The 17,056-nt window shown below is 41.9% G+C and overlaps 1 pseudogene; it reads right to left on the bottom strand.

Annotated features, from left to right (window-relative positions):
- The window catches only part of LOC144680437 (structural maintenance of chromosomes protein 6-like), an 85,535-nt pseudogene extending 69,637 nt beyond the window's left edge, over positions 1-15,898 (bottom strand).
- Between the last annotated feature and the right edge of the window lie 1,158 nt (positions 15,899-17,056).

Raw genomic sequence — 17,056 nt, 5'->3', positions numbered from 1 at the left:
TTGGAAGCATTGTAAACTGTGAGGAGGACAGTGTAGAACTTCAAAAGGACATATACAAGTTGGTGGAGTGGGCAGATAGATGGCAGACGAAGTTCAATGCAAAGAAGCTTGAGGTGATGCATTTTGGTAGGAAGAACATGGAGAGACAATGTAAAATAAGGGGTACAATTCTTGTGGGGGTGCAGGAGCAGAGGGACCTGGATATATATGTGCATAGATCATTGAAGGTGGCAGGACAGGTGGAGAGAGCAGTTAATAAAGCATACAGTATCCTGGGCTTTATTGATAGGGGCATAGAGTACAAGAGCAGGGAGGTTATGCTCGGCTTAGATAGGACACTGGTTAGGCCCCAGCTGGAGTATTGTGTGCAGTTCTGGGAGCCACACTTTAGGAAGGATGTGAAAGCATTGGAGAGAGTGCAGAAGAGATTTACAAAAATGTTTCCAGGGATGAGAAGCTTCAGGTATGAAGGCATATTCAAGAAGAACAGTTGGGATTGTTCTCCTTGGAGAGGAGAAGGCTAAGAGAGATTAAATAGAGGTGTTCAAAACCATGAAGGGGTTGGACAGAGTAACGAGGGAGAAATTGTTCCCGCTTGTAAAAGGATCAAGAACGAGAGAGCACAGATTTAAAGTGATTTGCAAAAGAAGCAAATGCAATGTGAGAAAAGCTTTTTCACACAGCGAGTAGTTTGGGTCTGGAATGCACTGCCTGAGAGTGTGGTGGAGGCAGGTTCAATCGAGCCATTCAAGAGGGCTTTGGATAATTATTTGAATAGAAACAATGTGCAGGGTTACAGGGAAAGGGCAGGAGAATGGCACTGAGTCATAATGCTCATTCGGAGAGCCGGTGTAGACACGATGGGCCAAATGGCCTCCTTCTGCGCCATAACAATTCTGTGATTCTGTGATGTTGATTTTAGTAACATAAAGAGATCTTTTCAACGTCAACTAAAGCAACAATCAGTACATGGATCAAGTTTTTTTTTGCTTAATCTCACAAAACCTCGCTGCTTTAAGAAAAACACACAATATAATTTTTTTACAGAATAAAGCTATCTGGCTTTTCTTCAAATAATTTTGAAAGACAACCAAATTGATTTTCTTTAGGACTGAGAGGGAAGCATTGCATCATTTGGCTAGCTATGTATTACTGATGGGTCCCGCATACACTCAGGCTGCAGGATTTGCCTTCAGCTAATCCAAGTCACTGGACTGGGCAAAAATATCAACTCTAAATTCAGGCTTATTTTAGATATCAGATATTTCAGTTATTAAAAATATGAGATTGTTTTAACAAAAGCAATTTGAGTGATTTGATTGGTTTACCAACAAAGGGTGACAGCCAAAGCTGATATACGTTACCCTGTGGCATGGTGATGTAGAGTTTCCTTTATAAATGCATGATATAGGATGTAAGTTAATATGTGCAATAAGTGTACACTTTATGCAAGATTTTTATTATGCTAGTAGATCTCCCACAGCATTGCTCACAAGAGTCGATGGAAGAATTCATTTAAAATAATGTGCATTTTATAAGAAGTTATTTAAAAAAGACCTTTGACCTTGTGAAAGTCTTCAAAACTAATTACATATCTTCAGATAGAAAATAAGATGGCGATAGAACTACCAGAAACAATTGAGAGAGTTGCTCTCCAGAGTCACTCAGTCTGCAATGGCAATTGCAACAGTTAACACAGCAAAATGGAATGCGAAATATGGATATATAATTGGGGAGGTTTGACAGCATGACCTTTTTTTTGTTGACAGGAAACATTCACAAACTGGAGATTTTAAATAGGATAAACAAACAGAGAATAGATAGTTACTGAGAAATATCTATTTCTTAAATAGTCTGCTCGTTTGATGTTAGAATAATAAACTTGGCTCGATAAGGCTGTGTCATAGAATAAAAATAACTGTTTAATCACAGTTGATTTATATACATCAGCGCATTAGTGAGAAAGAGAGTGGGAGTTACTCAAACACTAGTGTGTGTGCCTTTGGATTTTTGACATCCCTGTTTTGCGGTGAAAGTTAAAGCGCTTTCTTCTTCCTCACCAGCACAAATATAAATGCCAATGCTTGTTATTCCAACACCAGCAGTGTCATCTAACATTGATTAAAACATATTTCCATCAATTGTTACAAATCAGTGAAAATTTCTAAAATCGGTTTAATAGTAAATCTTTTACAGCTCTTTAAAGAACTTTCACTCACTATATTGCTCTTGTTGATTTGATTTTGGCATTTTGTGCAGGTAAATCAACCTGATATTAACAACCACTGTTAGACAGTCTTTACCAATCTTCACCTCTACTAACCTTAGATTATCCTGTTTATCTTTGAAGGTGCTGATTGCATGGTAATAGTCTTCTATTTGCTTCACGGTTGTGACTTCCTGATCCTTTAGTGCTTTCAGCTGTTCTTGCAAACTGCGAATTCCTTCCTTTGGCTCTGTGAGGTTAGCTTTTGAACTTTGACTTACACTGGTTAAAAGTAAAAATGAAGAAAAGGAATGGAAACACATTGCAGTGAAAATCACCTGTGGGCTGAAATTGCACTTGCAGTGCTTTGCTGGCACATGGGCATTTTGTGCCACAAGCTTATATACTCCCCATCTACCCCAGGCTTTTTGAGGGATCCTCATTAATGTATTGCAGTTATGCTCACAACACATTTTGTTTGACACATTGGGAGTATAGAAATTGGTTACGGGATTTTATGTATAAATCTTTGAAATTATAGATGGGGCACCTAAAGCTGTACCTACACTTTCTCTTCTGGGAGAAAAGCTTCTATTGGTTTGGTATTACATATGAACATACAAATTAGGAGCAGGAGTAGGCCATTTGGCCCCTCAATAAGGTCATGTCTGATCTGACCTAACCCTCTGCTACTTGGGAGGCTGACCATAAAAGTTGGTGGCCTCCTTGCGGGGCTAAACTTTTAGCTCGGCGGGTGGGTGCGGACCCGACCGAGCGTAAAATGACATGCGATGACATCAGGCAAGTGTCCCAACGTCATCGCTCACTCACACAATATTTCAGCCCCCAGGTGCGCGCCGGAGTCGGAAGCTCACCTATCAACATTTAAAGTGCCTATTAAGGCCATTAAAGAAGTAATTAAAATAAATTTTTCGCTGCCTGACCAACCTTACGGTTGGCGTGCAGGCAAAAAGGCCAAGCGGCCTTTGCATTTTTTTTTGGAAACCTCATCCATGGGCGGGACGAGGTTTCCAACATCAAATAAAAATTTTAAAATTTATTTATGAACACGTTCCTGCTCATGTGACAGAGGCACATGAGGGGACATGTTATACAATATTTTTAACATCTTTAGTTTGGAAACTGTTCACCACCCTGAGACAGCTCTGCGCCTCGGGGTGATTTTCAAGTGAGGACCCACGTGCATGCGTGAAGTTCACGCTCACCCTCCTCCGCGCACCCCCCCCCCTCCACACAGGCAGCGCTGAGCGCTGACCCTCACGTTTCATACTGGGTGGGCCTTAATTGGCAGCTTCCCACCCGCCCTCGCCAAGCCCCATCCAATAGGGCAAAATTCTGCCCCTAATGGTAATAGGAATTTATCTCTAATCTACTGACCCAGTCACCACCTCCAACTACAATGTTCCTCCAAGCATAAATATTAAATAGTTCCTCCATATATTTGAACAGTTAAATAAAATTTATTCGCAAAGCCATCACTAACGAGCCACAAGAAAGGCCTCCATGTATTTCTTTCTATTCCTACAATTCATTACAGAAAACCTGCAGGTAAAATTCATCTTCTGCACTCCTGGGACATGGTCCCTATGATTTTCCGTCCATTAAAATTACAAATTTGGAACACTACCTCTACATTATGCTGAAATTGACATATTAGAATGGGTCGAATGTAGCAGACCTGAGAAACTGATATGCCGTATACTGTCACCTGAATACCTTAATGCACAACCACACTGCGGACTGTTTTACTCAATATCTTTGTTTTATAGTATTTGCATACAATTTTATTTCACTTCACTTAATTATACTACCCTCACTTTCTTTGCACGCTTCCTTTTTTTTCTTTAAACGTCTTCCTTGAAAGCAAAAAGCTCTTTTAGTAATTGTTCATTCTCTCCTATAATTTTCTGCAATTGATCTTGAGCTGCTTTAAATTTTGATTCTACATAATTCACCTTGGCCTATAGAAGGCAAAAAAAAAGCAAATGCTTATCTTTAATATTTCAAGAAAATGCGTCCACACACTCTGAACGACAACTGTAGAAAATTGGTTATGGCTGCATATAGCAGCTATCTTAAAATGGACATCCCTACAAATATATAAAAACAGGAAGTTTTCTCTACATTTAGGCAATTAAATACAAACTCACCTGCCATTCCTCTATGTTCTGGTTATATTTGATACTGTGCCTTTGCTCTCCTTTAAGACAGTCTTTTATTGAATCCAAGTCCTTTTCGATCTCAATAACCTTACTGTACAAAACGAATAAACCTACTTCATTTTCTGGTTGAAGTGTTATGAAATAGAGATAATTTAAGCAAGTTATATTGGTATTTCTAGGTGTTAGGAATGAGTTTTAGCTTTAAAGTTTAAGTTTGATTTGTATTTCTGTATCTGTGTGTTAAGAAAGGTCAAATTGAGTTTTAGTTTCACTTTAAAAAGGTGCCTGCATTTCTAATGAGGTTTTTATGATTTAAGCTAAGGTAAACAAACAAGACTAGAAGAATTAGACTGTTGCCTAGCAACAGAAGTCCAGAGAGGCAGGTCCGTCCCACAGAAACACAGAAAAGCTAGAAACAGTAGTTTTGATTTTGAAGCTGTTGGAGTTCAGCAGGTTTTGAAGATAGCTGGCAGGAAGGAGCAGCCTAGAAGAGACAGATAGCCAGACCCAAGCTGAAGAAAGACACCAAAATCCAGGAGAGTGGAACAGGGGAAAGAAGACCTTCTAGTCAAAGGAAGGACAGGATCCTGGAAAAGGTCCTGCTAAGTGAAGTTGAGAGTGAGGGGCAGAGAGAAAGGCTCCAAGCTTCTGGTTTAAAGAGAAAAAAGCTGCAGAAAGCAGATTTGAAGTGAGAACAGCTTGCAAGAGGCAAGCAGGTCCAAAGAGACGGCTGAAGGTCTGTAACTCTTTGCTGTGGGCATGTGAGGCAATGGTACTGTTGATGGTGAGTCTGTGAGAGATAGTGTGTGGAAAATAGTTTGAATGCATGTGGTGACCCAGGGGAGAGGAACATCAGAAGGAGAGTTCGAAACCCTGGAGGTGAATGCTTGCGAAAGGCGTCTGAGAGAAAGCGTCAGTTTGGGAGAAGATTCCAAGGTGAGATCTCGGAAAGTTGAGATTGGAAACCCTCATGTGAAGGGCGGAATTCAGTGAGACTGGTTGGCTTACAGTGTGACGAGTATCTGGGCGGAAGTTGAGGAAAGATCCATAGCATTTGGTTGAGGTAGCATCTGTCACTTGGTTTCAATGCATGGCATGTCTGACCACAGGGTGCCTATTGGTACATGGACTGTGTACTTACTGTGGACATGGGAGTATTAGATGGCTTTTGTAACTTGTGTTATCCTTACAAATCTGACTCCTATGACTCTGTTCAGTAGCTACTCTCCACGTATCTAAACAAACAATAAAAGTTAGGATCTATCAAGCTGGGTTTTACTCTGGGATCAAGCTTGTCCAGGGGTAACCTCAGCTGCGCTCGTAACAAAGTGGGGGTTTTTGTGGGATTTGGAATGCAGAAAGCGGGTGATCGGACATGGATAATAATTGGTCTGGGATTGGAAATCCTTGAACATTTGTGGGATCTATGAATCCTTATAGAGTATGTGGAGGTAAGAGGTACTGGACATAGGAATTGGAGTTGCTGTGAGGTATATCATACAAGTTGGAATTTGAAGTGACAATGAACATTGCTAAGACTTTTTTACAGGTGGGAAATGTAATCCTGACCAGTTTACAGAAATTAACCAAGTGTAAGCTAAATTGGCAGGTAAGCTGGAGTTAGAATTATCCGAAGGGGCGAGAGAAGCAGACATAGTTGGGATAATAGCACAGCATTTAAAACTGGAAGGGATACTAGAGAGACCACCTTCTTCAGGGAGTGAGTCACAGCTGGAGGTAGTGAAACTTGAATCGGAGGAAAAAGAGCAGAAAAAGGAGAAGACAAAGAATTGGAATTGGAATGACTAGAGGCAAAAGAGAAAGAAAAGGAAAAAGAGAGAGTAATTCAAAGAGAAATGGAAATGTGAAAGCTCGACCTCCAGGGGATGATGTCAGCAATGGAGGAAAGAGAGAAGGAACGAGAAAGAGAATACCAGCTTTAAAAGTTGGACCTTAAAAAAAGAGATCTCAGATGCTGAGGGAAATTCTGAGGATGAAAAAATCTTCAACCCAAAACCTAGTGGTGAGATGTTTAAGTTTGTGCGAGCTCTCCCAAAGTTTGAGGAAAGGGATGTAGAGACATTCTTTATTTCATTTGAGAAGGTGGCTAAGAAAATAAAGTGGCTAAAAGAAATCTGGACATTACTTTTACAGTTTAGGTTGGTAGGTAGAGCTCATGAGGTTTATGCTTCACTTTCAGAAGAGGTATCGGTGGATTATGATGCAGTAAGAAAGCCTATTCTGAATGCATATGAGTTAGTCCCTGAGGCATACAGGCAGAAATTTGAGAATATAAGGAAACAGCCTGGGCAGACCTATGTTGAATTTGAGTGGCTAAAGTAAAGTAATTTTGACCATTAGATAAGGGCTTTAAAGGTAGAGACAACATATGAAGCTGTTAGGGAAATAATTCTCTTGGAAGAATTCAAAGATTCTCCCTCTTGTAGTTATGGAGAATCAGAATGTTGAGGATCAGTAGGATCAGATCATGTTGAGGGTCAGAATGTTAAAACAACTAGACAGGCAGCAGAGATGGCTGACAATTATGAACTGGACCATAAATCTAAACCCTTTTTCTGCCATCCCAATAAATCCGAGAAGGATATAAGATGGGAAGGTGAAAGGAAGGCAAGTAGCCAGGGAAGAGAATGAATAGTTGGGATTTCCTCCTCAGACCAGAAAAGAAGGTGCTAACAGTAGAAGTGAGATTTAAAAGCCTAAGTGTTTGCATTGTAACAAAGTGGGACATGTTAGGGCAGATTGCTGGAGATTAATGGTAGACCTATTGCAGTAGTAGGAACACCTAAGGAATCCTTAAGAAAGGTTGCATCAGAATGGTTAATGATTGTTAAAACTGTAGCAGTGGTACAGGTAAAAAGTGTTCCCTCAGAACATACAGGAAAGGGAGGTATGGTTCAAGATAGTCCAGAAAATTCTTCTTTGGTTACTGATGAAGGAAGTCAAGCTAACAGAGGGTCCGGATGTTTTATGTCAAAGAGAGTAGTGTTCCCTTACTCCTCCCACAAAATAAGTAAACAGATTAAAATTTTGAGAGATACAGGGGCAGATCAATCATTGATGGTGGCTGATGATATAATTTGTGTTCAAGGTAGTTTTATGAAAGAGAAAGTATTGAGAAGAGGTATTAATGGAATTTATAAACCTGTTTCTTTGTGTAAAGTTCAGGCTTGTCCAGGGGTAATCTCAGCTAGGATTTCAAATTTGTTAATTTCAAATTAAATTTTACAGGATGTATTTTCCATGTTGTACAGAACTTTCATGCTGCATGTTAAAGATTTTCAAATCTGAGGGCTCGCAATTCGTAAATAGATAATGGTGTGTTCATTTTCAGATTTCTTAATAAGTACATTTTCTGACTGGTTCTTATTTTGCTGATGTGTTATAAGCATCCACTGAACAACCAGTTACCTGGTTGTGCCTGATTTTTTTCATGGTTAGCTACATTTACATAGTATGGGGAGCCCAGAGTTTCGATGGGGGAGGGGTGAGGGAGGAAATTTGATATGAACAGCTATTACACAGTCTGCTTGCAATAACAAAGAGAGGAGATGCAGATAATAAACCAATATAGATTTTGACTCCAGGGACCAATTATAACCTAAAATGAGTCATCTCTTCCTGGTTAAGTTCCTTTATCCTGCTTGTCACGTTCCCATGTATAATAATTGTATGCATCTTGTAACTGCAGAGCAGAAAGGGAGAGGCATTTATATAGAAAATGTGTGCATTGGTTTCTGAATCCTCAGTGTGACTGTAGTACAGCACAGTTGGGAAACTGAGAGGATGAGGTGGAATGCTATCTTTACACCCTGAGCAATTTTATACACCATCAAAGTTAACAGACACTTCTTTGATGGGGAACAAAAGCAGCATTTGAACCAATGCTGTGGGTTTTCTGCCCAAATGAATTACATTAAAATTACCCTCATAATCATGTGGAACACCAGAGGCCATCAGCTAGTATATGCATTAAAAATTAAAAGGAATGCAGCCTCTCGAAAGTGAGTTGCCTAATAATTGGCACTATGTTGCCTGCTACATTTGCAGACCGACTAAGAACAAAAGCAATATACTGCGGATGCTGGAAATATTTGAAAAATATCAGCCTGCATTTTAAAACAAGGCGCTTGCAATTTCACTGTTTGTTGACATAGAAACATAGAGCTCTGAGATTCAGAGGGACCTGGGTGTCCTAGTGCATGAATCACAAAAGGCTAAAATACAGGTACAGAAGGTAATTAGGAAAGCTAATAGAATGTTATCGTTTATTGTGAGGGAAATTGATTACAAAAGTAAGGAGCTTATGCTTCAGTTGTCCAGGGCATTGACGAGACCACATCTGGAGTATTGTGTACAGTACTGGTCTCCTTATTTAAGGAAAGATGTAAATGCATTCGTAGAAGTTGAGAGAAGGTTTACTAGACTAATACCAGGAATGGGCAGGTTGTCTTATGAGGAAAGGCTGGACAGGTTAGGCTTGTATCCACTGGAATTTAGAAGAGTAGGAGGCGACTTATTTGAAACCATTAAGATCCTGAGGGGTCTTGACAGGGTGGATGTGGAGAAGATGTTTCCTCTTGTGGGAGAATCTAGAACTAGGGGTCATGGTTTAAAAATAAGGGGTCACTCATTTAAGACAAAGTTGAGGAGAAACGTTTTCTCTCTGAGACTTGTGAGTCTTTGGAACTCTCGTCCTCAAAAGCAGTGGAAGCAGGGTCTTTGAATATTTTTAAGGCAGATCTAGATAGATTCTTGATTAACAGGGGGATGAAAGGTTATTGGGGGTAGGCAGGAATGTGGGGTTGAGGTTACATTCAGATCAGCCATAATCTTATTGATTGGCGGAGTAGGCTTGAGGGGCCGAGTGGCCCACTCCTGCTCCTAATTCGTACGTTCATACATAGAAACATAGAAAATAGGAGCAGGAGTAGGTCATTCGGCTCTTCGAGCCTGCTCCACCATTCAATATGACCATAGTTGATCCTCCATCTCAATGTCATACTCATGCTCCCTCCCCATACCCCTTTAGAGTCCAGAAATCTTTTTCCTTCTTAAATATATTCAGTGACTTGGCATCTACAACCTTCTGTAATAGAGATTGCCACAGGTTCACCACTGACTGAGTGAAGATGTTTCTCCTCATCTCAGTCCTAAATGGTCTATCCCATAGCCTGAGATTATGACCCCTTGTCCTAGATCCCCCAGCCAGAGGAAACATAATTCCCACATCCAGTCTGCCCAGCCCTGTCAGAATTTTATAGTTTCAATGAGATCCCCTCATTCTTCTAAACTCCAGTGAATACAGGCCTAGTCGGCCCAATCTCTCCTCATATGACAATCCTGCCAGCCCAGGAATCAGTCTGGTAAACATTCGCTGCACTCCCTCTATGGCAAGTATATACTTTATTAGGTAAGGAGACCAAAACTGCACACAATACTCCAGGTGTGGTCTCACCAAGGCCCTGAATAGCTGCAGTAAGGCATCCTTGCTCCTGTACTCAAGTCCTCTCACAATGAAGGTCAACATATCATTTGCCTTCTTAACCGCTTCCTGCACCTCTATGCTTGCTTTCACTGATTCAGTGACATAAACCTGATGGTTATCATTAGTGTTGCTTGACTGCTTCTACAACCTATCATTATCACAATAGGGGGCCTGTAAATTCACAGTTTGATTGACAGCTCCAAGTGGTTTTCAAGAGATTAACTGTATTTAATGTTGGGCTATGAATAAAAATGTTTGTTTTTATAAGGGATTAAGTCATTGAAGAAATGTAAATATATTGAATGGGCTTTTACCAAATGAGAGTGTTTTTTTTTAATATGGTCAAGTCTGTAATAGATATTTAGAATCTTATTTTATTTCATCTCAGCATGGCTCCTGCGGTCTGACCATAGTGGATACTGGCTGAAGTAAGGAGGGTATAAGGGCAAAGGCTGGTGGGTGGAGTCATGGGTTGGCATGAGTTGACACTACATTGGTATAAGGGCTATAAAGGGCCATGGGAATGAGTGGTGAGTTGTGGGCTGGCATGGGTTGTTATAAAATTGGCATAGGGGCTGCAAAGAGCCATGGAGATGAGTGAGTTAGCACTAATTTGGTATAGGGGCTATAAAGGGCTATGTGTGGTGGGTAGAGGGGCATAGGTTGGCATCATGGGTATGAGGGGGCATGGGGATGTGGGGGACATGAGGTTGGATGAGTGGGCATGGGTGGGACATGGAGAGTTTGTGGATGGGGGTGAGGGCTAGAAGGCTGTTTTTGTTTTACTGTTTTATTATAACTGACACCAGGTCCCAAAGTACTGAGGTGGGCCTTTTAACCAGTCTGCCTTTGCACTTGGCAGCCCCTGTGCCTGCCTACGCACTGCTTTTAGGGTCACTGGGTGTGACTTCAATTAAGCACTTACCGCTAGAACATAAATTTGGTTGTTTGGTGTATTTTCTCCTGAGTCAGGTTTGTGGAATCAGGAAATACCCTGACTTTGTGTACCCAACTCAGGATCGAAAATTCGGCCCTATGTGACAAAAGGGAAGCTGGCGCAAGGCAAAAGGGGATGGTAATGATACAAGTGAAGAAATAAAAGCCGGGTCAGGAAGAGGTATAAATGGTAGTGACAGAATCATTACCAGCAGCTGCTGGCTGAGAAAATGAGAGCAATGATCATGACCTGAAATTGTTGAACTAAATGCTGAGTCCAGAAAGCTGTAAAGTACTTAATCGGAAGATGAAATATGATTCCTTGAGCTTCTATTGAGCTTCTTTAGAACAGTGGCCGAGGACAGGGATCGGATGGAGAATTTAAATGATTAGAAGCTCAGGGTTAGGCTTGTGGACTGAATCGAGTTGCCCAGTAAAGCAATCAACCAGTCTCCAATTTCTGTGGCTACTGCCTGCTATTCAGCCTATTGTGCCTGTCTTAGCTCTTTGATAAATCCTCCTTGACAGGATTTTCTTCCCCATGACCTGCCAATTAGTCTTCTTCAAGTAGATGTCCAGTTGCCTTTTGAAAGTTCCTGTGAAATTTGTTTCCGCCGCTCTTTCAGGTAGTGTGTTCCAAATCTTAAAATTCCTTTTATTTTCCTCATTTGCCCTCCAGTTCTTTTGCCAATTATTTTTCAACCATGGCTTCTAGGGAAAAATTTTCCTCCTGTCCACGGCTGGGGGGGGCGTTGTTGTGCAGGGGCGGGCGGTGTTGGGCGTGAACCCGATCGGCGCCCCTGATCGGGGACGCTCCACCATGTTACGTGGGCAGGCCTGCCCGGAAGTGCTGTGCAGGTGGTGGGGGGGATTCCCTGAGTCGTTCCCTGCGCTCTTTCACGGATGCACACGAAAGAGCGCAGAGATCTCCCTGGGGCACAGAGGGTGCCTCAGGGAGATTAGTTTGACATGTGTTAATTCAAATAAAGGTGGAAAAAAAAACTTTTAAAGCATGTCCCCTCATGTGACACTGTCTCATGAGCTGGGACATGTCAAAGGAGTAATGTTAAAATTTTTATTACATTTTAAAACACTTCATGAAACCTCATCCCGCCCATGGATGAGGTTTCATGAAAAATGCGAGGGCCACCTGAGCTCTTCGCCTACCCAGCAACATTAAGGTTGGACGGGCAGCTCAGCTAATTGAATTAATTACTATTTAAATGGCCATAATAGGCCTTTGACAGTTCGGCGGGCCAAACTGAAAATCTAAATGATGCGTGGTGATGTCGGGACGCCCTCCCAACGTCACCGCGCGTCATTTTATGCATCAGTGAGCAGGTCCCACCCCCGCTCGCCGACAAGAGAATTCTGCCCCTAGTTACTAACCCACTTACCAGAAGAAACAGTTTCTCCCTATTTACTCAATCAAAACTCCTCATAGTTCTGAATACCTCTATTAAATCTCCCTTAACAGGAGAATGACACAATGGCCAAGGTCTCCGCATTATTGCATTTCCCAACATGCAGGAGTTTACTGCATGCAGCCATGTGGTTGTCAAGGCAACAGATTCCCACTCCTCCTCTTCCGCCACCACATGTTCCTCCCAACCTGTGCAGTGATTCACCTTCTCAAACTCATATCCTTCAGAATGTTTGTCGCTGTGCTGGTGCATGCAAACTTTGGTTAAAAAAAAAAGTTTTAAGGTAGTGTGAGGCAATGTCCTGCTCTAAGTCATTGGCATGGCTGCTCTCCCAAAGGATAAAGGAAAGGGCTTATATTTATATAGCACCTTTCATGACCCCAGGATGTCCCAAAGCACTTCACAGCCAATGAAGCACTTTTGAAACTTAGGAATAGGAGCAGCCAATTTTCACACAGCAAAGTCCCACAAACCATACACAGTAATTTGTTTTATTGATGTTGTTTGAGGTGTAAACATTAGGCAGGACACTGCATGAACTCCCCTGGTCTCCTTCAAAATAGTGACATGGGGCTTTATATATCCAACTGAGAGGGCAGGGGCCTTTGATATAAAGTCTCATCTGAAAGACCCTTTTAGCGCAGCGCTGCACTGAAATGTCAGCCCAGACTACGTGCTCAAGTCTTTGGAGTGGGGCTTGAACCCATGATCTTCTGACTTAGAAGCCAAGGCTGATGGAGAATGAACAGATGTTAGAATGCTGGCTCCAAGGTACCTCCAAACCAAAACTTGCATCACAAGATTCCTAGGTGCAGTGCTTGCGTTGTCTAGACCTCTGTGCACCCATGTGGCATTGAGGGGAGATGGAGACATTGATATGAGGGCAAGATAATATTCCTCAAAATGTCCTTCCCTTTGAATATTTTATGATCTTTTTACAGTTATTTATACAAGAAAAAATGAAAGAATTGCAACCATATAAATCCTTATTGTATGAGACATTTTTCTAAGAATTACAGGAATAAAATTTCAAATTGTTTACCAATGTCCGGGCCATCTGATTCTTAAGGTGTTCTAGTTTTTCCTGTAGTTCATTACGTGATGCAAAGCTTTTATAATGACTTTCTTTCTCCTCGATCTTTTTCTTCAACTCTGCTAGGCTCTTTGGAAAAATTGAATCACATTTGTTATCAATTTTCTGCTTACTTCACATACCTTTCAATCAAGAATAACAACAATATGATGCAGTGAGCCGTAATAATAAAAATCATTCATCATATGAACTGGATGCTGTAACCCTACACGTGCCACCACACTTGCCATTTATTTGTAACTAATACTTCTAATGTCAAAATTAAAGATTTAAACAAATAACAAATGAAAGCAAGTGTTCACTATTGTAATATGCCATTAAGGGATAGCAGCATGCCATCACTATAAGGTAAGTGTGTCATGCGATTAAGTCTCAGTTATCTGCTGCTGATGCCTGCAAGCTTTCTGTCCATGTATATTTGTTCTCATGTGCCTAGTTTAAATAAATGAGCCAACCGCACCTTTACACAATCCCTTATGAGTGATTGGCGCCTTTATATCATTATAAAAACACATGGGCCTGAATTTTTCCCGTGTCCGGCGGGCTCGGCAGGAGCGGGCAGGGGCAGTCGTGGAGCCGACTGCTGCCTGCGATCGGTCCCGCACCACCATTTTAGGCGGGCGGGCCAATTAAGGCCCGCCCAGCGTAAGACGCGAGCAGTAGCGCTCAGTGCTACCTGTGCGGATAGGGGGGAGGAGGGAGAGTTGGGGCTGGCGCTCTTTTGTGCATGCGTGCGAAAGAGCGCTTCAATGTCCGAGGCACGGAGCTGCCTCAGGGAGATTGAAGCGGTTTGTAAAAACATTCTTACAGACATTAGAAATTTAAGGAGACATGTCCCCTCCTGAGACTGTGTCACATGCGATGGGACATGTTTTTATTTTTCATATGAAATTTTCATTTAACTACCAAAAGCTTTAGGAAACCTCATCCCGCTCGTGAATGAGGTTTCCTAAAAAAAAACCTAAAGGCCATTTGGCCTTTTCACTTGCCCGCCAACCTTAAGGTTGGATGGGCAGCATAAACAATGACATTAATTAATTCGATAATGGCCTTAATAGGCCTCTCAGTTATTGGCGAGTGCGCAGCCGACTCCAGCGCGTGTCTGCCGAACGAAACATCGCGAGACAGCGCGATGACGTCGGGACGCACACCCGACATCATCATGCGTCATTTTTACCTGCTAGTGTGTCGGGCCCGCCTCCACATGCTGACTGAAAAATCCTGGCCATGGTGTCCAGCAGTGATAAAACAGCCTGGCAGCAAGATTAGGTACAGGTATGGCATTGTGAACAGCTTTAGATCAGGCTACATGGTATGAGATGACCCTTGACATTTTGGTAAGACTGCAATGAGTTCACAGCATCGGACAGTGTTGAAATCGCTGCGGGGTGACTGCACACACAAGCTTTGAAGGCACAGCTTGGTATAGTGCTTAAGTCAAGAGCTGGTAAACAGACAGATCCCTCATGGTGGTATTGCAGTGCATAGCTATCAGTTCAGAGGGTAGGACAGTGCATTGAGGGGACCAGCACCACTGGGTTAGCTCAATCAGGAAAGATGAATGACCAGGGTGTCGGCTGGATCAGTAGCCAGTGAAGGAGAGCCAAACAAAACAAAATAAAAACAAAGCCGTCGTAAAAATCGGGCCAGAGAAGATTGCGATTATGATGGGTAGCTTCAGGAATTGCTGAATAAATTGAATAAATCAAGGTGGAAGGTCAAAGGGATATTGTCAAAATGTCCACAAAATTCCCCAGTCTGAATTGGGATATAGCTGACCCACTGTCCAAATTCAGAATGTTTAAACAGCGTGCAGAGCTATGATTTCTTGATTCCAATAGGTCGGAACCAGACAAGCAAGCCATAAAATTTCACCTAGCAATCGGGAATGAAGGTCTGCGCAGGCTGAACACGTCAGGATTATCAGCAGAAGAGCTAAAGGATCCCCAAAAGATATGGACCACATTAGAAGAGACCGGTTCAGCGTCAGGTTAAACTTCCAGATTCATCGACTAGGGCTTGTGTCATTTCGACAACGGCCTGCTGAATCCACAGATTCATCATGATTCTCATCAACCGATTGATTTAATCAAATGCTTTTGAAAAGAGTGTTTGAAGACAAGATTTCTATTATCAATCCAGCGGCCTAGTAACAGTAATAAAGGTTTCTCTGGGTACCCTCGACAATAACTATGGAACCAAAAATTGTGTGTATAAAGTCACACGCTCTATCTGAAGGGAGCAAAGGTTTATTTACAGGAGTTGTCCTTAACACTGAGAAGGAAAGAAATATTTGGTAAAGCATTGTTGTCCAATCATAGTTATGCCCCATATTGCCCGACTGTGCTTATTTATCATGGTGTAATAAACCCAAAACCAAGGCTGTAACATTATACTTGACTGGTTCATGTAGTCGGCATATGAAACTGAATTATATGTACTTAGTTCCACTTACTTCATCTTGTTTTTTATCTTCTCCTTTGTTATTGTCTTGGTCTGTATTATTTGGGAATAATCTTCACACTTCTGCTCCAGGTGAGTAGCTTTCATAAAGAACTTCAAAAATACATATTTTTGTTAAAAATAGCAAAAATTCCTATTTAGATGCTACAATTTTGAGGGGCAACATTAAGAGATGACGTTATTATTTTATTGGTTAAATAAATCTAGTTTCTTTAGCATGGGTCATCATGAAACCATAAAGCTCATATTATCAGCAACTCTGATTACAAGTTCATAGCGCATGAATAAATTAACATTAAATGTTAGTTAGCTCTGATCAGCCAGGTAGTTAATAGTAGCAGTGCCAGCCTCATCTCCTCCAGTTAAAGGAACGGTAACTCGAGATCTAGCTCCCAGATGCTTTTCAGCAACCCCTACTACAAATGTACATGAATGAGAACAATATGCTGATCAGCATCGATTCTCTCTCTTTTCTCCCTTTCCTTCTCCCTCATTGCTCCCTCAATATGGCCAAACAGCCTGCCAATCCTCACATTTGAGTAATGCCTACTTATATAAGATAACGAGCAATGACTGAAGTCTGTGGAAAAATATCCCGGCAAGGAGCTGAGGAAGAGAGGGGGGTTGGCAAATTGGCAAGAAAGAAAATTGCAGTTCCATAGCTGTATATATACTTGCATTACATATAACATCATATGGAAAACTACTCTTGATGTTTTGTGGCACAGATCATGTGTATAAAACAGAAGGTCTTTCAATTCCCAACAAGTGATATATTTAATATATCTGTCTACATTAGTTCGGAAAGTAATATAATAGTTGCCAGTATCAACTATTCTACAAATCCACCTGTGTAGCAACAAAACTGCCTTATGATCTGGAATCTGCCTTTTTTCTGCCCGGTATGTAGATAAAGAATATCATTACTGAGGGATCGTGACAAAGAACTTTTCACCGCATTCCAGTTACTGGAATATGCCGTGGGCAGAATTTCGCCCTTGGCGGGCAGGCTCAGCAGGGCCGGGCAGGGGGCGGTTAGGAAGCCGAGTGCCGCCCGCGATTGGCACCGCACCGTGACTTCATGCTGGCGGGCCAATTAGGGCCTGTCCAGCGTGAAACATGAGCGGCAGCGCTGGGCACTGTCTGTGCGGGAGAGGGGGATGGAGGGCGAGGCAGCCAAGTGCAAACTTGGTGCATGCAGGCGAGTGAGCGCTACATAATCTCCCTGAGGCACAGAGCTGCCTC

The sequence above is a fragment of the Cetorhinus maximus genome, chromosome 5 (genome assembly GCF_964194155.1).
Source record: "Cetorhinus maximus chromosome 5, sCetMax3.hap1.1, whole genome shotgun sequence".
NCBI lineage: Eukaryota > Metazoa > Chordata > Chondrichthyes > Lamniformes > Cetorhinidae > Cetorhinus > Cetorhinus maximus.
The sequence above is the reverse complement of the archived record's forward strand: the minus strand, read 5'-3'. Positions and strand labels throughout refer to the sequence as shown.